This window comes from Dermacentor albipictus, chromosome 2 (assembly GCF_038994185.2).
Source record: "Dermacentor albipictus isolate Rhodes 1998 colony chromosome 2, USDA_Dalb.pri_finalv2, whole genome shotgun sequence".
In the NCBI taxonomy this organism is placed as follows: Eukaryota; Metazoa; Arthropoda; class Arachnida; order Ixodida; family Ixodidae; genus Dermacentor; species Dermacentor albipictus.
This window is the reverse complement of record NC_091822.1, coordinates 18,000,929-18,023,720: the sequence shown is the minus strand read 5'-3', so window position 1 is coordinate 18,023,720 and position 22,792 is coordinate 18,000,929. Positions and strand designations below refer to the sequence as shown.

Below are 22,792 nucleotides of genomic sequence, written 5' to 3'. Positions count from 1 at the left end.
CTCGAAAGAAATACAGGAAGTGAAATGCCAGCTCGAAAGAATCGACGCCGACAGGTATAGGGCCGCCGTCATACGCGCAAGGTCTGAAAAATTGTGGGCTGGCGAAACGCCGACAAAACGAGCGCTATCAGACGAGAAAAGATACGCTTGCCAGAAAGAAAGTAGGAGCATCCGATTTGACGGCCGGACTTCGGAAGATGCGAGAGACATTCAGTGTGCTATAGCCGAACATTTCACAGAACTTCTTAGCAATAAGCTCGAGACCATAGAAGGCTTCCATGAAGACTTCTTGAGGCTGGTGCCAAGACTAGATGATGAAATTAAGGAACGTCTTGAACTGCCTATAAGTTTACAGGAGAGAGAAAAAGCAATAGACGACCTAACATCTGGGAAAGCTCCTGGACCAGATGGGCTAAGTGCGGCCTTTTATAAAGCCTTTCGGCTTCCTGTTGCACAGTGCGTGCTCCATGTGATAACTCAGGCTTATGAGCGCAAACGGGTTCCATTGTCTTTCAATACATCCTACATCGTTCTAATTCCCAAGACTGATGATCCGGAAGAACGACTGTTGGTGGGGTCATATCGACCGATTAGTCTCACCAACGTCGACTACAATGTATTTATGAAGGTTCTAGCAAAAATACTGCAGTCTTTGATCACGAAATTGGTAGGGTCTCACCAGACGTGTGGAATTAAAGGCCGTAGCATCGCTACAAATATACATGTCGCACGCAACGTATTAGAGTGTGTCGATGCAGTTGGCGGTCAGATAGCAATGATGCAGCTCGATTTGGCGAAAGCCTTTGACCGCGTCTCCCATGAAATCCTTTTTTCCACCCTGGAACACTCCAAACTAGGGGACATTATAGTAGAGGGCGTAAAAATGGCCTACAAGAACTGTACGACCCGCATTATAGTTAATGGGGATCTCACTGACAAACTTGCTGTGCGTTCTTCAGTAAGACAGGGATGCCCGCTTTTCCCCTTGCTTTTCGCAGTGTATTTAGAGCCACTATGCCTGGCAATTATCAACTCTGACCGAATTTCAGGTACAGACTGCAGTCATCACACGTGAAAGTACTCGCGTATGCTGACGATATAGCGGTGTTTTGTGCTGATAGACAGAGTATCTGTGAAGCGACAATTGTGATTGAAAAATTCTGCGCTCAGACTGGAAGTCAGATCAATTAGGGAAAAAGCTCCGGTTTTTGGCATGGCGAATGGGACGTAACACCGGGTTGTTTTTCTCGGCTTCGATGGTCCACCTTGCCAACGCGGTATCTAGGAGTACCTCTGGATTGTTATCGGGATCCCAGCTCGTACTGGAAAGAAGAAACTTCGAGAATGAAAGAGAAAGCGGTCGCGTGGCAAGGAAGACAGCTATCAATGTTTTCCCGTGCCTCTATCTGTAATGTCTTTTTAATGTCGAAGCTCTGGTATGTCATGAATGTGCTGTGTGCGACCCGAACAGCTATTCAAAAAATGCATCGTGTTTTTGCTGTTTTTATTTGGGCGTCTACCTGGGAAAGAACCAGCCGAACTAACCTGTTTGTTTCCGTTAAAAGCGGAGGCCTTGGCCTGGCGCATCTTTTTTTGCGTCAAGTGGTCTCGCGATTTATGTTTTTGCGTGATCAAAGTGATCCCTTTCTAAGATCTGTTATGCAAGTGCGCCTACAGAGACTGCTCCCTGGAAGGATAGTCTCCTGTGATAACATGTGTGGTGCTGTGACAGGATACTTGCGCGAGGTTGTACTTTCGTGCAAGATGTTGGAAGTACGTGTCAGCCCTGAATACCTATGTAATGTCAATAAGAAAAAGCTGTACAAAGCGTTGGTTGACGTGATGTTGCCGGTACCCATTTATCGGACACCTCACTTTGGAGGCCCAGGGCAAGATATTTTAAGAAGAGTTAAGAACATGCCCGTTAGACCTGTGGTCAAAACTTTTTTTTTAACTGCATTCCGGTACGCTGCCTGTTAAAACCTGGCTGCAGGATAAAGGTCTTTTCGTGCCATGGACAACAAACTGCTTGTTATGCAGGCAGCCCGAGACAGTGGAACATGTTTTCCTAGAATGTTGGGATCCAATTTTTTATTGGGATGTCCTTCAGAGGACGATTAAAAAGGAACTACCTTTAAGTCCTTACGGCATCCGGTACTTATCAGTTGAAAGTGAAGAAGTGCCCTACGATTTAATTATGCTTCTTGGCCTCCGCAGTTTGTGGAAAACGCGAATGCAGGTGCGACGTGCAGATATAAATACAAGATCCACACGTGAAAACATCATCGAAAGTGTTGTTTATCTTCGCGAATGTTTCAGGGCTCAGACTGATCCACCAGAGTGGATTTCACTGTTTGATGATTTGTAACAAATGAAAAGTTTTTAGCACCACTCGCGTCCGTCCAAGTGTGGCTGAAGTGTTTTATCATGTTACTTTGTGTTATGCGTCCAAAAACGGCAATAAAGAAAAACAAACACACTTGTCCGCGTGGCCTAGTTGACTTCCGGCCACCGTAGTGTACGGACGTGGCTGATATGAGCTCCGTCGGAGTGGATGTAGCGGCCCACCATAGCCGCGGTACCAGGAACGAAATGTATCAGGACTATGCAATCATTTTGCCCCCACTGCCAACTGGGTACGTTGTTCAAAATACCGTTTTTCTACATGCTGATGTAAAAGGTAGACCATATCGCGCAGAAGATTTTCGTGAGCCACTGTTTCAACGTGTTCCGCCCACCGAGGTTCTTGCGCTCGGCGCATATCAAATGAATCATGTGTGGGCGGTTACCTGCAAGACTGCTGAAGGCGCCAAGAAGTTTTTGGCCGAACCGGAATTGGCGGTCAAGGGTCGGAGATGCATCGTAATTGATCCAAGTCACCGCGACGTCCGTCTGAAGCTTCACTGGCTGCTCTACCATGTACGCGAAGAAGACGTGCGAAACGCCCTGAGCCCCTACGGAACCGTCTTGGAAATAGGACTGGATAAATGGCACCTTGACGGCTACAGCCAACAGAGCACCATGACACGCACAGTTGTGGTGCGACTGAAGGCTGACGTTACGCTGGATGATATACCACATCAGCTGCGCGTCGGAGGTGAGCTAGCCCTTCTCGTAGCGCCCGGAAGAGCGCCAAGGTGCTTGCGCTGCCAACAGATTGGCCACATAAGAAAGGACTGCCGCGTGCCGCGGTGCAACGTCTGCAAACGCTTTGGACACGCCGTAGAAAACTGCTCGAGGACGTATGCGGCAGCTGCCATGGCCACGTTGAGCACGGAGAAATCCGAGCTCACCATGGACGAAGCGGAAGCAGAAGAATGTCTGCATTCTGCAACAACATCAGGAGTACAAGGCACCAGCACCAAAGGAAGTCAGCAATCGGAAAACACTACCGCGGAAAATTTGACAGCCACTGTACAGGTAGAAATTACAGCAGACGCAAAAGCCAAGACACAGGGCTCCGAATTCATCGAGGGTGGTGCCAACAACACAAGTGGAAATAAAGAGACAGCGGGAGTTCACCACAAGAGTGACGAAGTGGACGCCATGGATTGCCGAGAAGCAGAAGACAGCAGTGCGCTAGGAAAGAGACCACGAGATGACGCCGGTGCAGAGACAAAGGATGCCAACAGCAGTGAACCGCCGACGAAAGCGTTCACCAGTCGCCGGCTGCGGCCCACCCCAAAGCCAAACATTACGGAGGAGGAGAAGAGGGCGGCTTAGCCGCCCACTTGACAGCACGGCTAACGCCCCGAGGGTGTACCCCAATATCGGGGCACAGACTGTTTGGTGAGCGCATCCTTTTTTAAAGATAAACATGGCTGTTAGACTTGCGAGAGCAGTTCGTTTCGCCACTCTAAATATGCGCGGGCTTTCGTCTAGAAGTCGCCAATACCAATTAAGTAGGCTATTTGCGGAACATGATTTAGACGTGATCGCCGTGCAAGAAACAAAAGTACACAGGGAGGACGAAACTGATCGAATGGTTGCGCCTTTCAGCGCAACGTATAATGTTTGTGTGTCACATGCTGATGGCTTATCGGGAGGGTGTGCAATTTTTATAAAAAGATCGATGGGTGCAGTTGAGACAAGTATAAGAAGCAGTGAGAGCGGGCGCTTCGTGGTTTGTGATTTGTCGTTAATGAATTTTGAATGGCGCGTGATTTGCTTGTACGCCCCAAATCGTGACAACGAAAGGAAAGCATTCTTTGAAGAAATTGGGGGTTTCCTTGATTGTAGTAAATATGTGATATTAATTGGTGACTTCAACTGTGTGTGCGCGATTGAGGACCGCTCTAAATGTGTAAATTTGCGCGATCAAAGCGCACTGTTATTGACGGAATTGATTGCAGAGAATGGACTAGAAGATGTGGTCCTCTGCATGTCTAATGGCGGGGTTGAGTTCACATATTTTCAGGGACAAAGTCACGCGCGTTTGGATAGAGCCTACATCCCACTTGACCTTGTGATGTGTTGTGACGAATATGTTGTTATACCAGTGTCTTTCAGCGACCACTGTTTGGTAAAATTCACGCTTGGGACAAAGGAAAAAATGCCTAAGTTCAACTGGCACCTTTGGAAATTAAATAATAGCATCATGAATGATAAAAGTTTTTCTAGAAAAGTAAGTGAAGCGTTAACGGTGCTGTATGAAGATGGAAAAGACGACTGGGAAACCAGGTGGGAAGGTTTTAAACAAGATGTTAAATTGAGTGCTATAGAACGTACGGCTATCCTAAATTTTGAGAAGAAACAAGACGAGAAGAAATTGCAGTCGAAACTGCAAGCACTATTAAAGGAAGAGAGTGTGAAACCGGGCTCGTTCACTGAAGAAATCAAAAATACCAAAAACAAGCTGGAACTTTTAGATAAAGAAAAGTACAGAGGTGCTATTATTAGGTCAAGAACAGAAAAGCTTTGGATGGGCGAAACGCCGACAAAGCGGGCACTAAGTGATGAAAAGCAATATGCACGAAGAAAAGAAGTTAAGGAAATAACGTACAATGGCAGACTGACGAAAGAAAAAAGTCAGATAATGAACGCGTTTTTTGACCACTATCGCGATTTGCTTGGAAAACGTATTCCGATGGCGAGTGGATTTAGTGAAGATTTCCTTTCTTTAGTGCCCAAGCTTGACGACGAAACTAAAAAAAGTTTGGAGGCCCCATTCAGTATACAGGAGGTTAAAAAAGCTATCGATGACTTAAGCACTGGAAAGACACCTGGCCCCGATGGAATCGGAGCAGAATTCTATAAAATGTTTAGAGAAGAGATTGCCAGCGCGCTGTTCGAAGTTATCGAAGAGGGGTATAAAAAGAAGCTACCACGGTCTTTCACTGAAGCGCACACTGTTTTAATCCCCAAATCAGACGATGACATCAAACTTCAGTCTGTGGCGTCATATTGCCCCATTAGCCTCTTGAATACGGATTACAAAATTTTCATGAAGGTGTTGGCCAAAAGAATGCAGAATGTCGTTCAAAACATTGTATGACCGCACCAGACATGTGGCATAAAAGGTCGTAGTATTACGACAAATATACATGTAGTAAGAAGTGTCTTAGAGATTTGCGATGACTTTGGAGACCCAATAGCAATGATGCAATTAGACTTACAAAAAGCTTTTGACCGTGTCTCCCATGAAGTGTTGTTCAACGTGTTAGAACATGTGCAAGTTGGAACTGTGTTTCTTGATGGATTAAAGATGGCGTACTCGCAGTGTGTAACACGCCTGGTAGTTAATAGGACGCTGAGTGAAGAAATTGACATACTCAGTTCTATAAGACAAGGATGCCCGGCCTCAGCCTTACTTTTTGCCATATACCTAGAACCCTTTTGCTTATCAATTATCCAAAATTCAAACGTGCACGGATTTAGATTACAGAGTACTGAAGTAAAGATTCTTGCATATGCTGACGATGTGGCCGTACTCTGTCAAGATAGGCATAGCATACGTGAAGTTCTTCATACAGCCAAACAATTTTGTTCCATGACAGGTAGCATGATTAACTGGGATAAAACAACTGCGTTTTGGTATGGTAATTGGGATATGAAGCCTGATGTATACGTAAATGTAAAATGGGAAACCCGCCCACTGAAGTACCTAGGGGTTCCACTCGAGGTTTATTGTGACAACAACGAGTACTGGAAGGACGAAGCAGAAACAATCAGGCAAAAAACAAACGCCTGGGGTGGGCGGGAGCTCTCTATTTTTGCACGGGCGTGTGTATGCAACCTGTTTTTAATAACCAAAATATGCTATGTGTTCCAAGTCCTTTGTATGTCGCGGGTGAATGTGCAGAAATTTCACAGGATTTTCGCCGTGTTTGTGTGGAGATCGACCTGGGAACGAACAAGTCGCTCAAATTTATTCTTACCGGTCCGAAACGGTGGATTGGGTTTGTGTCATTTATTTATTAGGCAAGTTGTGTCTCGTTTTATTTTTCTCCGCGACCAAAGAATGGCTTTTTACAAGCTGTAATAAAATTAAGGCTGTGTTCACACGTTCCAGAATTTGTTGTGTCATCGAATAACAATATGTGCCATTATGTGACTGGATTCTTGCGTGAAGTAGTGCAGTCTTTTCAATTTCTGACAGTGCGCTTTTCACTAGAGTATTTGTCCTCTGTAAAACGGAAAACACTTTACAAAGACCTTGTCGACTGTTTGTTGCCAACACCGCGGTACAGAACTTTATTCAACGTCGGACCCGGACAGGACGTGCTAAGAAGGGTTAAAAAGATGAACTTAAAACCAGGAACAAAAACTTTCTTCTTTAAACTTCATTCTGGGACGCTCCCAGTAAAGCAATGGTTAGCTGATAAGGGACTCTACGTTCCATGGACTACAAACTGTCTACTTTGTAAGACGCCCGAAACGGTGGAACACGTATTTCTTTACTGCTGGGACGCCGTATTCCATTGGGACATTCTGCAGCGCACATTGAAAAAGGACCTACCCATCACGAGTTATGGCATTCGTTTTCTGAGTGTGGACAATGAAGACGGCGTCCCGTACGACATGTTCATGCTGATAGCCCTTCACAGCATCTGGCAGACTAGAATGGCGGTTCGCAATGCCGACCTTCACGCATGTCCTGTCAGGGAAAATTTCATTGTAAACGTGGATTATATACGCGAACTGTATAAAGCGCAACCAGAGCCTCCTGACTGGTTACCTATCTTGGACGAATTGTGTAACTTGAAGAAATTTTAATGTGAGCACACTGGATCAAGACTTGGTCCAAGTGTTTCCTTTTATCATTCATGTTTCTGTTTCCACCACCTGTAAAAGAAAACAGGCAATACGCAGTTTTAGCAGAGCGTTTGCTTGCGCTCCTCTCCGCACACAATTCACGCGCACCGGTGGCTGCATAGAATGCATTGATTTCGCTTATCTAACAGGCCCAGAGACGCCACTGCAGTCCTCTCGGCTTGGCTGTAAAATGATTACGGAAGCAACTACACGCTCACTGAAGCACCGCTAAGTCGGGTTCCTATAGCGGAACGTGGTCAGCGCACGCGCGTCAGTGTTCCCGGTAACGTTCTGCTGAGTGGCTGTGTGCAAATTGTTGTGATAGGCCGGTCTGAGCGGAACGGATCGTAAACGCTCTGCTAAAACTCTCTAAGAAAGAAAAAAAATTGTCCGCGTGGCCTAATGGATAAGGCGTCTGACTTCGAATCAGATGATTGCAGGTTCGAGTCCGGTCGCGGACGTTCTTTGAATATTTTTAAATACACTTTGAAGAATACATATTAAACTGTTGTGTACTCCCGGTGCACGCTTGTCCGCGTGGCCTAAGATTCTACTTCCGGCTACCGTACGGTGCGGACGCAGAATGTCTTGCTCCTCAGGGGCGGTTTCAGCGGCCCAGCTGGGTCGCGGCATCAGGTTGAACGATACGACATCGCAGGAATACCAGATCATTTTGCCGCAGTTGCCTTCAGGTACGACCGTTACGACTACTGTTTTTTGCACGCTGATGTAAAGACAAGGCCATACCGTGTCGAACATTTCCGAGATGCTTTAGACCGTCTGCAGCTCATGCCGGAAGTTGTGGCCCTAGGAGCGTATCAAATGAATCACGTCTGGGCGATAACATTCAAAGACGGAAAAGCCAAGCAGAAGATTTTGACAGCCCCAGCCTTCAGTGTTAAGGAGCAGCGGTGTGTTGTCATAGACCCCTGCAAGCAAGACATCAGGATGAAGCTGTATTGGCTTCTGCACACCACGCCGGACGAGGACGTGAGAACTGCCCTGTCGCCTTACGGCACTATTAGCGATATATCGAGGGAGAAGTGGCGTGTTGCAGGCTGTAATGACAAGGGTTCCCACACGCGTCTAGTATCCCTGCGCCTGAAGGCTGGCCACACCGTGGAAGACCTGCCACACCAGCTCCGCGTCGGCGAAGACCATGCACTAGTGCATGTACCAGGGAGACCGCCGCTCTGCCTCCGGTGCCACGGCACGGGTCACATACGGCGCGAGTGCCGAGTTCCACGATGCGGGCTCTGCCGTCGCTATGGCCATGACGATACCCAGTGTGTGCGTAGCTACGCAAACGTAACAGGGTCCGGTAGAAATGACACTGTGAACGAACACCTCATGGACCAGGTCGATGCGGAGGAAACAACCAACCGAGGTGGGGTTGCATCAAGCTCTGGCGGCAAGCCATTAACGCAACCCTCCTTTGAAAACGCTGAAGGAAAGGACGACAACCAGGACAGCAAAGCCAACGAGTTACAAGAAACAGCAGAAGAGGATAAAGTCTCGGACAACACAAGCGTTCTTGCGACCGTCATGGAAACCCATGAGTTCGAACTTAACAAGGAAGACGCCGACAAAGACGGAGGCATAAGCGGCACCTCAGCTGTCTCAAAGAGGCCGCGTGAACGGAATGAAGACGTCGGCAAGCGAGGCGAAGACTGCACTGGCGATCCAGTCCTGAAGACACCAGTCATCAGAAGAAGTTCGTTTAAAGTAAAACCCAACGTGCCGCCAGACAAAAGGACCACACCAACAGTGACCCCGCGTTAGCGGGGTTGCTGACCGGAATAGCACTTGACGGTTGAACTGGGTCGGACGAGCAGCGCTGTGTGTCAGCAATGTGTGCCGCCAAGGAACACGCTTCGGCCTCGTTTCACACAGCGAGGCCACTTCTTACAGAGCGGCGTGAGACTGTGAGTCTGAGTCCCAGAATCATGAATCTATCGCACTGCGGTCGGCTTGACCCCTCACATTCAATGTCCTTTAAATTACCGTCAGCGCTTCGGATAGGTACTCTGAATGTAAGAGGGTTAACGGCAAGGAAGCGACAAGTACAGTTAAAGCGTCTTTTAATTGAAAATGATATCGACATCTTAGCGTTACAAGAATCAAAAATTGAGAGCGAGGAGCAGGCTGACCGCATGGTTGATAATTATAAAGCAAATTTTAATGTCTGTGTATGCCATGCCATTGGAAAGTCGGGAGGATGTGTAATCTTTTTAAAACGGTCTATTGGTATTATTGAAGAAAGTGTCACAACTTCTCAAGATGGCAGATTAGCACTTTGTGATTTTTCTTTTCATGGAAAGAAATGGCGAATTATTTGCGTATATGCACCTAATACATGTTCTGACAGAAAATGTTTTTTTGATTACGTAGCAAATTTTATAAAGTGTGACAGAATTGTCGCGTTACTTGGTGACTTCAATTGCGTTTGCATGCCTGAAGACACGGTTAGTAATAGTCCAGTTCGTGACAAGAGTGCGCTGCAGCTTCGAGCTTTAACAGAGGATTGTGACCTTGTGGACGTTGGTGATGTTCTTCGCGGAAACCATGCGCAGTTCACACACTTTCAGCTTCAAAGCCACGCAAGGTTAGATCGCGTGTACATTTCGCAATGTATCTTGGCTTTTTGTAGCAACTACATAGTGAAACACGTTAGCTTTAGTGACCATAGTCTTGTAATGTTCCAAGTAGGTAATAAAAGAAAAGCAAGTGCGTTTAATTGGGACCTTTGGAAGTTAAATGAAAACCTTTTGAAAGACGAAGCGTTTGTTAAACTGGTGAGCCAAAAGTGCAAAGAAGCTCTGTTTAATGATACCACAAGCTTTACCGCGGTTTGGGAGAATTTTAAAACCGAAGTAAAAATGTGCGCAATTGAGAGGTCAAGCATCCTACGATATAAAGAAAAACAAAAAGAAAACGAACTACAAGCCACACTGGACTATCTTTTAAATGCCGATAGCACGATACCCGGATTGTTCAGAAAAGAAATTAAAGAAGTGAAAAGACAGATGGAATCCATCGCTGAGGAAAGATATAAAGGCGCCGTGGTAAGGGCACGTGCGGAACGGTTTTTGGTGGGAGAAACACCCACCAAACGCGCGCTAGCTGAAGAAAAGAGGTATGCTACCAAAAAGGAGATAAAAGAAATACGCTATCGTGGCACGGTTTCGTCAGATCAGAAGATTATTGAACTGGCTTTCCTTGAACGGTATCGGAGCTTGTTGGGGAGCGAAGCAGAAGTGCAAGATCCTTTTGTAAAAGATTTTCTGTCACTTATGCCCAAACTGGATGAGGACGTTAAAATTGGGCTTGAAAGGCCAATAGCAATAGAAGAAATTCAGAAAGCGATTGATGACCTCAGTAACGGCAAGACACCTGGACCAGATGGCATCGGGACTGCCTTTTATAAGTTTTTCAAAACAGAAATTTCAGAAATGCTTCACCGTACCATAACGGAGGCATATGACGTCAAACAAATGCTACAAACAGCGTTCTATAAAGTTTTTAAGAATGAAGTAGCAGAAATACTATACCATGTTATAGCAGAAGCCTACGATAGTAAACAAATGCCTACATCGTTCAAACTAAGTCACGTAGTTCTAATTCCTAAAACCGATGAACCTTCCAAATTGCAGTCAGTAGAATCTTATCAGCCCATAAGTTTGACAAATGTAGATTATAAGATCTTTATGAAAGTAGTAGCAAGAAGACTCCAGTCAGTAATTACAGCTCTAGTTGGCCCACATCAAACATGCGGGATTGAAGGACGAAGCATATTCACAAAGATACATACCACCAGATACCACCAGAAGCATACTAGAAGGTTGTGACGCTTTTTCCCGAAAGATAGCAATGCTTCAACTAGATCTATAGAAAGCTTTCGACAAAGTCGCACATAGCATACTGTTCGCAGTGCTAGAACAAGTTAACGTAGGTAGCATAATAAGTGAAGGCGTGAAAATGGCATATAAAAACTGTACTACTAAGCTTATCATTAACAAAAAGCTTAGCGAAGGAATACCAGTAAGGTCTAGTGTGCGCCAAGGATGCCCAGCCTCAAGCCTGCTATTAGCCATATATCTTGAACCGTTCTGTATAAAAATTCTGAACAACAAAATGATATGCGCCTATGGCTTCTTAACACACGAAATTAAAATCCTCTCGTACGCAGACGACATCGCAATCTTCTGCCGAACTCAAGAAAGCATCGAAAGTGCCATTAAGGAAGCAAAAACATGCTGCAGCCTCACTGGAAGCGCCATTAGTTGGCAAAAATGCCTCGGATTCTGGCACGGTGAATGGGACGAGAGGCCGACACAATTCGAAGGTATAAGGTTTACTGATACGCCGGGCAAATACCTTGGCATTCCATTGAAACACTATCGCGGAAACAAAGATCAATGGGCGGGTGAAATTGACCGGGTTCAATCCCAAACAACAAAATGGGGCGGACGCGATTTCTCAATCTTTACACGTGCAACTGTGTGTAATATGTTCATGGCAACAAAAGTTTTCTATATGATGCAAGTGCTTTGCATGGCAAGAATGTCTGTGCAAAAGTTACACAGACTGTTTGCTGTTTTTATCTGGGGGTCGAACTGGGAGCGTACTAGTCGTCTGAACTTGTTTCAGTTGGTTAAAAACGGAGGGCTAGGCTTATCGCATTTATTTCTTAAACAAGTTGTTACACGGTTCTTTTTCTTGAGGCAACAGAACGATGCTTTCCTGCAGAGTATTTGTCAAGTGTTTTTGAGCCAGGCATTACCCGAATACATAGTGTCATCGTATTCTACTAATCATGTTCCATTGAAAGGATTTTTGAAAGAAGACGTTGATGCTTTTCGTTTTTTGAAAAGCCACTTTTCCATTGAATATCTCTCGGATGTAACAAAGAAAAAATTGTACAGACACTTGCTTGAGGTGATGTGTCCTGTGCCGATCTATCGTTCCTTATATGTGCTAGTACGAGAACGTAATGTTTTGAGTCGCGTTAAAAAGATGCCTGTTAGAGCGTCGACCAAGACGTTTTCCTTCTTCCTTCACACCGGCACGCTCCCTGTAAAACCCTGGCTTAAAGAAAAAGGTATTTTCGTCCCTTGGACGAAACTGTACAATATGCAATAAGCCCGAAACCATCGAGCACGTATTTTTAGACTGTTCAGACTCTGTTTTTCTGTGGGACATTTTACAACGGACACTCAAAAAGCAACTTCCACTTACACCTCACGGGATTCGATTTCTGCCGTTTGATCAGACAGGGGACGTGCCATGTGATCTTCTGATGTTGTTGACAATGCACAGTGTATGGAAGACGCGAATGGATGTAAGACACGAGAATCTTAAATCACAACCGTCAAAAGTGTACTTCAGAGAGGCTGTCATGTACGTCCGCGACGTCTACAGGACACTTCCCGATCCTCCAGAATGGCTACCTGTGTTTGATCAGTTGCTAACACAAGAGCCCCACTAACCTAACAACACGAGGCAAAGTACGAGTCTCGTTTTTAATGCAATTTATGTGTATATATGTGGAATTCCAACAAGAATTCCTGTCCATTGTACGAGGACAAATCCGGCAATAAAGAAAAAAAAATCCGCGTGTTCTAATGGATAAGGCGTCTGACTTCGAATCAGAAGATTGCAGGTTCGGGTCCTGTCGCGGACGTTCTTTGAATATTTTTAATTACACTTTGAATACATATTAAACTCTTGTGCACTCACGGTGCACGCTTGTCCGCGTGGCCTAATGGATAAGGCGTCTGACTTCGAATCAGAAGATTGCAGGTTCGAGTCCTGTTGCGGACGTTCTTTGAATATTTTTAATTACACTTTGAAGAATACACAACAAACTGTTGTGCACTCCCGGTGCACACTTGTCCGCGTGGCCTAATGGATAAGGCATCTGACTTCGGATCAGAAGATTGCAGGTTCGAGTCCTGTCGCGGACGTTCTTTGAATATTTTTAATTACACTTTGAAGAATACATATTAAACTGTTGTGCACTGCCGGTGCACACTTGTCCGCGTGGCCTAATGGATAAGGCGTCTGACTTCGAATCAGAAGATTGCAGGTTCGAGTCCTGTTGCGGACGTTCTTTGAATATTTTTAATTACACTTTGAAGAATACATATTAAACTGTTGTGCACTGCCGGTGCACACTTGTCCGCGTGGCCTAATGGATAAGGCGTCTGACTTCGAATCAGAAGATTGCAGGTTCGAGTCCTGTTGCGGACGTTCTTTGAATATTTTTAATTACACTTTGAAGAATACATATTAAACTTGTGCACTGCCGGTGCACACTTGTCCGCGTGGCCTAATTCTGCTTCCGGCAGCCGAGCTGAGCGGTCAGCGGAATCATGGGCTCCAGTGGAGCAGCGACAGCGGCCACTTTTGGCCGTGGAAACAGGCTTAGCAACGACGAAGAAACCGACTACCAGTTTATTTTGCCTCAGCTGCCAAAAGGACGAATTGTTAATAACACCGTGTTTCTACATGGTGACGTACGAGCGAGGCCGTATAAGGTCGAGGACTTTAGGGATGCTCTAACGCCCACGGTCCTGTTACCGGAAGTTGTGTGCCTTGGGGCGTACCAAGTGAATCATGTCTGGGCAGTGACCCTCGGTGATGCTGCTGGAACAAAGCGACTGTTGGCCTTCAAAGAGATACAGGTTAAGGGGTGGCGATGTGTTATCGTCGACCCTCAGGACCAGCAGGTGAAGCTTCGGCTTCACTGGTTGCTACACGGCGTGGAAGACGAAGATGTGCGGACTGCGTTGGCGGCCTTCGGCAAGGTGGTTGAGGTGAGCCGGGAGAAGTGGCGTGTTCAAGGCGTTGCGGAGAAATGTTCGGCCACGAGGACCGTTCTTCTCAAGCTGAAGGGCGGACTGAAAGTGGAAGATATTCCTCACCAGATACGCGTTGCAGGGGAGTTGGCCTTGGTGGTGGTACCCGGTCGTCCGATGCAATGCCTACGCTGCCAAGGCATGGGACACGTAAGGCGGGATTGTAAGCTTCCGCGCTGCTCACGTTGCAGACGCTTCGGGCACGTCGACGCCGACTGCGTCAAGACTTACGCAACTGCGACTAGCCCAGTCGCGAGTGAAGAGGCGGCAGCACACGTCATGGATGCAGTTGAGACCGAAGACGCTGCCAAGGGAGCCGGAGAACAAGTGCCCCCAGCGAAGACAAGTACCACGACGGTGCCGGAGGTCGCTGATGCCAAGGTCGTGCAAGTCGCTGAGCAGGTTACTGGGCCTGCAAGTGTCAACAAGGACAAAGATCCTGCGAAGGCAGGCGCTAGTGAAGCTGAACGGGACGACGACGAGTCAGCGATGCAACAGGGCGAGTACGCTGACGGAGGGGACCGGGCCGCTGGTCTCGGTGCCTCATCCAAGCGCCCCCGTGACCAGGCCGGAGACAAGAACAACGCAGCATCCAGCACTAGTGACGGGCCGCCGGCGAAGGCGCCTCAAGGGAGGCGGTCGGTCTTCAAGCCTAAGCCAAATGTTCCGCTCGAGAGAAGGCCTGGTGAAAAAGTGCAGCAGACGAACACCACCGGGAAGACCGGTGGTCCCGGAGGCGGCTAGCCGAGGGCTGGTCGTGAAGGGTAAGCACCATGCTCCGGGCCTACCTTATACTTTAGTTCAGCATGGCTTCTAATCCGTCACTCGCTATTGCAACACTAAACGTAAGAGGGTTGGCGGCTAGGCGTAGGCAAAGTCAAGTCCTACGGCTGGCCACTGACCACGACCTAGACGTTCTAGCTGTCCAGAAGACAAAGGTTGACGGAGAGGACGAGACCACGAGCATGGTGCGGCGTTTCACGACTAGAGTTTATGCGGTCGTGAGCCACGCAGTAGGGACGTCCGCCAGTTGTGTTCTGTTTGTTAAGAAGTTGCCTGGCCTTGTTTTTAAAAATGTATTTTCATGTCAATCCGGAAGGATTGTTTTTTGTTATTTTTGTTTTCGTAACCTTGAATTCAGAGTCATGTGCATATATGCGCCGAATGCTGTGGAAGAGCGCGCCTCATTTTTTGCGAACCTTTTCCGGTATGTTAGCACTGATAAGTGCATGGTTTTTTGGGGGGATTTCAATTGTGTTTTGAGGGCTCGGGATAGAGTCAATAATGCAGGTATTCGCGATAAAAGCAGTTGTTTGTTGACAAAGCTAATTAGGGATAATGAACTGGACGATGTCTGTGAGTGCCTGGAGGGGGAGCGTGAAGTCATGTACACGCGATTTCAAGGTAGTAGTCATGCGCGGTTAGAACGCATATACGTATCGCAAGGCATGATTCCAAAGTTCCATAGTTATTCTGTGACACCAGTATCGTTTACAGATCACTGCTTGGTGAAATGTCATATAGGCAAGGAGAGGAAGAAAGAAGACTTTAATTGGGACCTATGGAAAATGAATGCCTTATTACTAAAAGACGAGCCATTTGTAGAGGCAGTGCATGAGGCTGTCAGGAAAGTAAGAGAGGAAAATAGTGAAACAATAGCAGAGAAATGGGAATGCTTCAAACAAAACGTAAAAATGAAAGCTTTAGAAAGATCGAGCTGCTTAAAGTATGAGAAGGAAATGAAAGAAAAGGGCTTACGAAAGACACTTAAGCAGCTGATAGCGCTTGAGTGCGAATAGCCTGGGGCGTATAAAGAAGACGTGCGAACCATTAAGAAAAAATCGAGCAGCTTGACAAAGAACGGTATGAAGGAGCGATTGTGCGCGCAAGAGTAAATGCAATAGTAGCAGGGGAGACGCCCACGAAAAGGGCGCTTGGACTTGAAAAAGCGCATGGTCGAAGGAATCACGCCGATGAGATTCTATGGAACGGCACAATTTCTGAAGACAGTAAGAGCATAGGCCAAGCGTTTCTAGAGTATTATCAGTCGCTCTATGCGTTTCAAGAAGCGAATGTAGACGAGTTTAAAAAGGTTTTTCTCGGTCGCAGGCCGCGATTGAGTGACGACACGAAAGAACGAATAGAAGGGAAAATAACGGAAAGCGAAGTTCAAAAGGCGATTGATGGCTTGAACCAAGGCAAATCGCCTGGACCTGATGGCCTGGGCGCTTGTTTATATAAAGCTTTCAAGAAAGAACTGTCGCCGTTGCTAACAAACCTGTTTAATGATGCGTACGTTAACAAAGCTTTGCCACCTTCCTTTGGCAAAGCGCATACCATACTCATCCCTAAGAGTGATCAAGTAAACAAACTTAGGCTGGTGACATCTTACAGGCCCATATCGTTAACCAATATTGATTATAAGATTTTTATGAAGGTTTTGGCAGCCAGACTTCAAAGCTTCATAAAGGAAATAGTTGCTGGTCATCAAACGTGCGGTATCAAAGGAAGGTCGATTTTGTCAAATATTCACACGATGCGTTGCGTGCTCGAGTGCTGTGATGTCACCTCGGGCAGAGTCGCAGTGCTCCAGCTCGACCTTGAAAAAGCCTTTGATTGTGTCTCTCACGATATTTTGTTTGCCATGTTCGATCAAGTTAATGTTGGTTCCATAATCACTGAGGGAGTGGCGCTGGCGTACAAGAACTGCACAACACGCTTAATTGTGAATAAATCATTGGGGGGCCCCATTAACGTCATGCGTTCTGTGCGTCAGCGCTGCCCCCTCAGTCCTCTTTTGCTTGGGATGTACATAGAAACTATGTGTTTGGCCATAATTGAAAATGATCAAATACGCAGTTACAGCTTGGCAGACACAGAAGTCAAGCTCTTGGCATATGCAGATGACATCGCAGTGTGTTGTACAAGCAAACAAAGTGTGACGGAAACGATAAGGGTAGTGAAAATTTTGCGATGTGACGGGCAGTAGAGTGAACTGGGGCAAGTCGCTTGATTTGTGGCACGGAGAGTGGTCATCGGCCCCGGACAATTTCGCAAATGTGAGCTGGATAAGAACCCCGACCAGATATCTAGGTGTTCCCATGGACAGTTACAAAAATAGCGATGAATACTGGACGAACCAAGCAAAAGAATCTAGAGAAAAAGCAGAAAGGTGGAACGGCATCAACCTGTCAATTTTCGCAAAGGCAACAGTGTGTAACATGTTTTTTATGACGAAGTTGTGGTACGTCATGCAAACGATGTACTGTTCAAGAGTAAACGTGCAAAAGCTGCACAGAGTGTTCGCGGTTTTTATCTGGGGCTCTACCTGGGAAAGGTGTAGCCGAACCAATCTGTTCAGGCACGTGAAGGAAGGGGGGCTGGGCTGGGCTTGGCGCATCTTTTTGTACGACAGCTCGTCAACAGATTTCTGTTTTTTCGGGATGTGAGTGATCCATTTCTGCGTACGGTATGCCAGCTAAGGTTGAGAGGCGCTTTGCCGGCACTTATCGTTGGTACTGATAGTATGCCGGGAACGCTTCGGGGCTACCTTAAAGAAGTTGTGGATAGTGTGCGTTTTCTTTCTGTTCGTTTTTCGTTTGATTATTTAAGTGAAGTTAAAAGGAAAGCATTATATAAAGATGTTTGCGACATTGTATTTCCAGTGCCATTGTACAGAGTTCTATACACTGGAAGACCAGGACAGGATGTCCTTAAACGAGTGAAAAAAAATGGAGGTGCCTACGGGGGTAAAGACGTTCTTTTTTAAACTACACACAGGGACACTTTCGGTGAAGACATTCATGGAAGAACTTGGCTTCCTTGTACCCTGGGGATCTCACTGCTTGATTTGCAAGCAAGCGGAAACAGTAGACCATGTCTTCTTGCATTGCTGGGCCGGGGTGTTCTTCTGGGAGGTCCTACAACGAACAATGAAGAAAGAGTTACCGTTAAACCCACATGGAATAAGGTATCTGGCGGTAAAGAATGAGGATGGGGTTCCCTTCGACCAAATAATGCTGAATGGCCTTCACAGTTTATGGCGTGCAAGGATGTCTGGGTACTACTGTGACGCGGACGCTAGGCCTGCGCGTACGTATTTCAAAGAAAGCATGTCTAGATTCATTGAAATAAAGAAAAGAGAAGATTGTGTACCCGCGTGGCTGTCGAGGATAGAACCTCTGACAGCATTGAGAGAATTTTAATAAGACAACGCCAGTCCTTATTGGACTCATGGCTTTCATCTTTTGTTCAAAATGTGTGTAGTTATGTAATTTTGTTCTGTGTTGTGTGCTCTGTACAATGTCGAAGACCGCCAATAAAAAAAAAGTCCGCGTGGCCTAATGGATAAGGCGTCTGACTTCGGATCAGAAGATTGCAGGTTCGAGTCCTGTCGCGGACGTTCTTTGAATATTTTTAATTACACATTGAAGAATACATATTAAACTGTTGTGCACTCCCGGTGCACGCTTGTCCGCGTGGCCTAATGGATAAGGCGTCTGACTTCGAATCAGAAGATTGCAGGTTCGAGTCCTGTCGCGGACATTCTTTGATTATTTTTAATTACACTTTGAAGAATACATATTAAGCTGTTGTGCACTGCCGGTGCGCACTTGTCCGCGTGGCCTAATGGATAAGGCGTCTGACTTCGAATCAGAAGATTGCAGGTTCGAGTCCTGTCGCGGACGTTCTTTGAATATTTTTAATTACACATTGAAGAATACATATGAAACTGTTGTGCACTCCACGTGTACGCTTGTCCGCGTGGCCTAAAGGATAAGGCGTCTGACTTCGGATCAGAAGATTGCAGGTTCGAGTCCTGTCGCGGACGTTCTTTGAATATTTTTTAATTACACATTGAAGAATACATATGAAACTGTTGTGCACTGTCGGTGCACACTTGTCCGCGTGGCCTAAAGGATAAGGCGTCTGACTTCGGATCAGAAGATTGCAGGTTCGAGTCCTGTCGCGGACGTTCTTTGAATATTTTTAATTACACATTGAAGAATACATATGAAACTGTTGTGCACTGTCGGTGCACACTTGTCCGCGTGGCCTAATGGAAAAGGCGTCTGACTTCGGATCAGAAGATTGCAGGTTCGAGTCCTGTCGCGGACGCTCTTTGAATATTTTTAATTACACTTTGAAGAATACATATTAAACTGTTGTGCACTGTCGATGCACACTTGTCCGCGTGGCCTAATGGATAAGGCGTCTGACTTCGGATCAGAAGATTGCAGGTTCGAGTCCTGTCGCGGACGTTCTTTGAATATTTTTAATTACACATTGAAGAATACATATTAAACTGTTGTGCACTCCCGGTGCACGCTTGTCCGCGTGGCCTAATGGATAAGGCGTCTGACTTCGAATCAGAAGATTGCAGGTTCGAGTCCTGTCGCGGACATTCTTTGATTATTTTTAATTACACTTTGAAGAATACATATTAAACTGTTGTGCACTGCCGGTGCGCACTTGTCCGCGTGGCCTAATGGATAAGGCGTCTGACTTCGAATCAGAAGATTGCAGGTTCGAGTCCTGTCGCGGACGTTCTTTGAATATTTTTAATTACACATTGAAGAATACATATGAAACTGTTGTGCACTCCACGTGTACGCTTGTCCGCGTGGCCTAAAGGATAAGGCGTCTGACTTCGGATCAGAAGATTGCAGGTTCGAGTCCTGTCGCGGACGTTCTTTGAATATTTTTTAATTACACATTGAAGAATACATATGAAACTGTTGTGCACTGTCGGTGCACACTTGTCCGCGTGGCCTAAAGGATAAGGCGTCTGACTTCGGATCAGAAGATTGCAGGTTCGAGTCCTGTCGCGGACGTTCTTTGAATATTTTTAATTACACATTGAAGAATACATATGAAACTGTTGTGCACTGTCGGTGCACACTTGTCCGCGTGGCCTAATGGAAAAGGCGTCTGACTTCGGATCAGAAGATTGCAGGTTCGAGTCCTGTCGCGGACGCTCTTTGAATATTTTTAATTACACTTTGAAGAATACATATTAAACTCTTGTGCACTGTCGGTGCACACTTGTCCGCGTGGCCTACAGTCCACTTCCGGCTACCGTTGTGTTCTGACGTGGGTAGCCTTGGCTCCCAAGGAGCGGATTTAGCGGCCCTTTCGAGCCGCGGAAACAGGTCTTTTGCTTCGGTCGGCCAGGACTACCAAGTTGTATTGCCTCAACTGCCAACAGGTCAGGTTGTTACGGATACCATTTTCCTTCAAGCGGATTTACGTGTGCGCCCATACCGAGTAGAACATTTTCGCGACGCCTTGGAAAATCTTGGAGCGCTTCCCGACTGTTATCGCTCTGGGGGCGTACAGGATGAATCACGTTTGGGCCGTGACATTCAAGAGCGCTGAAGCAACGGAGAAAATGTTGTCAAAAGGGGATTTTCGAGTGAAGAGTCGCACGTGCCTGGTAGTTAACCCCAAGGACCAAGGCTTACGAATGAAGCTGCACTGGCTTCTTTACGGGGTTAGCGATGATGAAGTGCGTGCGGCCTTGGCTCCGTATTTATTTATTTATTTCGCGTACTTTCAAGGCCCGAAGGCGTTACAGAAAGGAGTGGAGTCATAACAAGAAGTAATGCAGTAAAAAATACAAACAAGTATTAACAAAAAATTACACAAAATATTAACAAAAGGCATTCTGAACGGCGGTTTTGAAGTTAGTAGGGTCGGTGATGAGTGCGATAGAGGCGGGAAGGCGATTCCAGTCCGTGCTTGTCCTGGGGATGAATGAGTCACTGTACCGGTTAGTACGGCACAATGGCAACCCGACTTTAAGGCTGTGGTCAGTGCGGGCAGAAATATAAGACGGAGGTGCAAGAAGCGTCTCTTTTAAAAGGGGATCAAGTGAAAAACTTTGTGAAAAAGGAAGAGGCGGGAAGATTTGCGGCGTGACGAAAGATCAGGTAAGTTAAGAGTTCGTTCCATTGAAGAAATACTTGCATAGCGAGAATAATTAGATAATATAAAGCGTGCACTGCGGTTTTGAATACTTTCAAGAGTAGAAACTAATGAAAACTGAGTCAGATCCCAAATGGCTGAAGCATACTCCAATTTGGAGCGAACTAAAGTTTTATAAAGAGTTAGCTTCAGGGAAGAAGGGGCAGAGCTAAAATTACGGCGTAAGTAACCAAGCATGCTATTAGCGTTTTTAGTAACATAGTCAATATGCGAGTGCCAAGAAAGGTTATTTGATATGTGAAAGCCGAGATACTTGTAAGAGCTAACTGACGTCACAGGTGCACCATTAATAAAGTACGTGTGCGTGGCAGTGTTACGAGATATACGCATGGCCTTGCATTTGTTTGAATTTAGTTGCATGCATGGATAAGGCGTCTGACTTCGGATCAGAAGATTGCAGGTTCGAGTCCTGTCGCGGACGTTATTTGAATATTGACACGTGTACTTGTCTTTATCGGGCGACAAGTTTTGCCGCCGAACAAATGTTATCGCACAGCGCGGGACGCGCCTGCATGTATCCGAAGTTTCTGGAAAGTTATCGATGCTTCTATCCGCTGTCTGTTGTCGCCGAACGTTGTGTTATCTGATTTCATCGCTTGATACGAATGATGTAGAACATTTTAGAAGGCATGCGGGTCCCAACGTTTAATCTGGAACATTCGATCATTGCTGTATAAAAGCCGACGCGCTTGACCCGCTGATCAAATTTACGACGAGCGCCGACTGTGTTCGCCGCTCTCGTTGTGCTTTAAGTGTAGCCTGTTTTGTGGGCACAGGTTCGCCCAATAAAAGCTAGTTTTGTCTTTCACAGTACTGCTACTGTGTTCTTTAACGTCACTACCACGTGACATCTGGTGGAGGTGCTTGTGCGTTCATGTACCGAACGCCCCCGCAAAGCCGCGATCCAAGCCCGAAGCCCGACGTCAAAACCAACGTCGCCCAAGACCAGCGTGCTAGCCGCCGACTGCAAGGACTGCCCCCGGAGCACGGACTTCTACCTGAGAAGACTAAAAAGATTGTGCGCAAGGCAACCCCAATGGCAGCCCCAGCGTCCCACATCGTGCTGCAGCATCCCAGGGACCCTCCGACGTTCCGCGGATCAACATTCGAGGACGCCGAAAACCTGGCTCGAGACGTATGAGAGGGTCGCTACGTTTAACAGTTGGGACAGCGACGACAAGCTGTGGCATGTCTATTTCGCACTGGAAGACGCCGCCAGGACCTGGTTCGAGAATCGAGAAGCCACTTTAACGACATGGGACCTGTTCCGAAGCGGCTTCTTACAAATGTTTACAAGCGTCGTACGAAAACAGCGAGCCCAAGCACTACTAGAAACCAGAGTGCAGCTGCAAAACGATACGATCGCGATCTTCACGGAGGAGATGGCCCGTCTTTTCCGGCACGCCGACCCGGAAATGTCACAGGCGAAAAACGTCCGCTTCCTGATGCGGGGCGTCAAGCAAGAACTTTTCGCAGGACTTATTCGTCACCCGCCGAAGACCGTAGCTGAGTTTTCTGCAGAGGCATCGACGATCGAGAAAACTCTGGAGATGCGCACCCGGCAATATAACCGCCAGGGGCTCACGCCGCAGTACGCCATCCAAGGACTGGATTCCGGCGACCTTCAGGCGACCATCTGGGCTATTGTGCGCGAAGAACTGCGCAAGGTACTGCCTTCGTCGCAGCCCCAA

The 22,792-nt window shown here is 46.7% G+C and overlaps 17 non-coding genes across 17 annotated transcripts; all 17 read left to right on the top strand.

Annotated features, from left to right (window-relative positions):
- The first annotated feature begins 7,642 nt into the window (after positions 1–7,642).
- Positions 7,643–7,715, top strand: TRNAR-UCG (transfer RNA arginine (anticodon UCG)). Its single transcript has one exon. It is a non-coding gene; the product is annotated as a tRNA-Arg (tRNA).
- A 5,289-nt stretch (positions 7,716–13,004) lies between these two features.
- TRNAR-UCG (transfer RNA arginine (anticodon UCG)) lies at positions 13,005–13,077 on the top strand. Its single transcript has one exon. It is a non-coding gene; the product is annotated as a tRNA-Arg (tRNA).
- A 70-nt stretch (positions 13,078–13,147) lies between these two features.
- On the top strand, positions 13,148–13,220 carry TRNAR-UCG (transfer RNA arginine (anticodon UCG)). Its single transcript has one exon. It is a non-coding gene; the product is annotated as a tRNA-Arg (tRNA).
- Positions 13,221–13,290: 70 nt separating this feature from the next.
- On the top strand, positions 13,291–13,363 carry TRNAR-UCG (transfer RNA arginine (anticodon UCG)). The gene has a single exon. It is a non-coding gene; the product is annotated as a tRNA-Arg (tRNA).
- A 70-nt stretch (positions 13,364–13,433) lies between these two features.
- On the top strand, positions 13,434–13,506 carry TRNAR-UCG (transfer RNA arginine (anticodon UCG)). Its single transcript has one exon. It is a non-coding gene; the product is annotated as a tRNA-Arg (tRNA).
- Positions 13,507–18,443: 4,937 nt separating this feature from the next.
- Positions 18,444–18,516, top strand: TRNAR-UCG (transfer RNA arginine (anticodon UCG)). The gene has a single exon. It is a non-coding gene; the product is annotated as a tRNA-Arg (tRNA).
- A 70-nt stretch (positions 18,517–18,586) lies between these two features.
- TRNAR-UCG (transfer RNA arginine (anticodon UCG)) lies at positions 18,587–18,659 on the top strand. Its single transcript has one exon. It is a non-coding gene; the product is annotated as a tRNA-Arg (tRNA).
- Positions 18,660–18,729: 70 nt separating this feature from the next.
- Positions 18,730–18,802, top strand: TRNAR-UCG (transfer RNA arginine (anticodon UCG)). The gene has a single exon. It is a non-coding gene; the product is annotated as a tRNA-Arg (tRNA).
- Positions 18,803–18,872: 70 nt separating this feature from the next.
- On the top strand, positions 18,873–18,945 carry TRNAR-UCG (transfer RNA arginine (anticodon UCG)). The gene has a single exon. It is a non-coding gene; the product is annotated as a tRNA-Arg (tRNA).
- A 71-nt stretch (positions 18,946–19,016) lies between these two features.
- On the top strand, positions 19,017–19,089 carry TRNAR-UCG (transfer RNA arginine (anticodon UCG)). Its single transcript has one exon. It is a non-coding gene; the product is annotated as a tRNA-Arg (tRNA).
- A 70-nt stretch (positions 19,090–19,159) lies between these two features.
- TRNAR-UCG (transfer RNA arginine (anticodon UCG)) lies at positions 19,160–19,232 on the top strand. Its single transcript has one exon. It is a non-coding gene; the product is annotated as a tRNA-Arg (tRNA).
- A 70-nt stretch (positions 19,233–19,302) lies between these two features.
- TRNAR-UCG (transfer RNA arginine (anticodon UCG)) lies at positions 19,303–19,375 on the top strand. Its single transcript has one exon. It is a non-coding gene; the product is annotated as a tRNA-Arg (tRNA).
- Positions 19,376–19,445: 70 nt separating this feature from the next.
- On the top strand, positions 19,446–19,518 carry TRNAR-UCG (transfer RNA arginine (anticodon UCG)). Its single transcript has one exon. It is a non-coding gene; the product is annotated as a tRNA-Arg (tRNA).
- Positions 19,519–19,588: 70 nt separating this feature from the next.
- Positions 19,589–19,661, top strand: TRNAR-UCG (transfer RNA arginine (anticodon UCG)). Its single transcript has one exon. It is a non-coding gene; the product is annotated as a tRNA-Arg (tRNA).
- A 70-nt stretch (positions 19,662–19,731) lies between these two features.
- Positions 19,732–19,804, top strand: TRNAR-UCG (transfer RNA arginine (anticodon UCG)). Its single transcript has one exon. It is a non-coding gene; the product is annotated as a tRNA-Arg (tRNA).
- Positions 19,805–19,875: 71 nt separating this feature from the next.
- On the top strand, positions 19,876–19,948 carry TRNAR-UCG (transfer RNA arginine (anticodon UCG)). Its single transcript has one exon. It is a non-coding gene; the product is annotated as a tRNA-Arg (tRNA).
- A 70-nt stretch (positions 19,949–20,018) lies between these two features.
- On the top strand, positions 20,019–20,091 carry TRNAR-UCG (transfer RNA arginine (anticodon UCG)). The gene has a single exon. It is a non-coding gene; the product is annotated as a tRNA-Arg (tRNA).
- Positions 20,092–22,792: the final 2,701 nt, after the last annotated feature.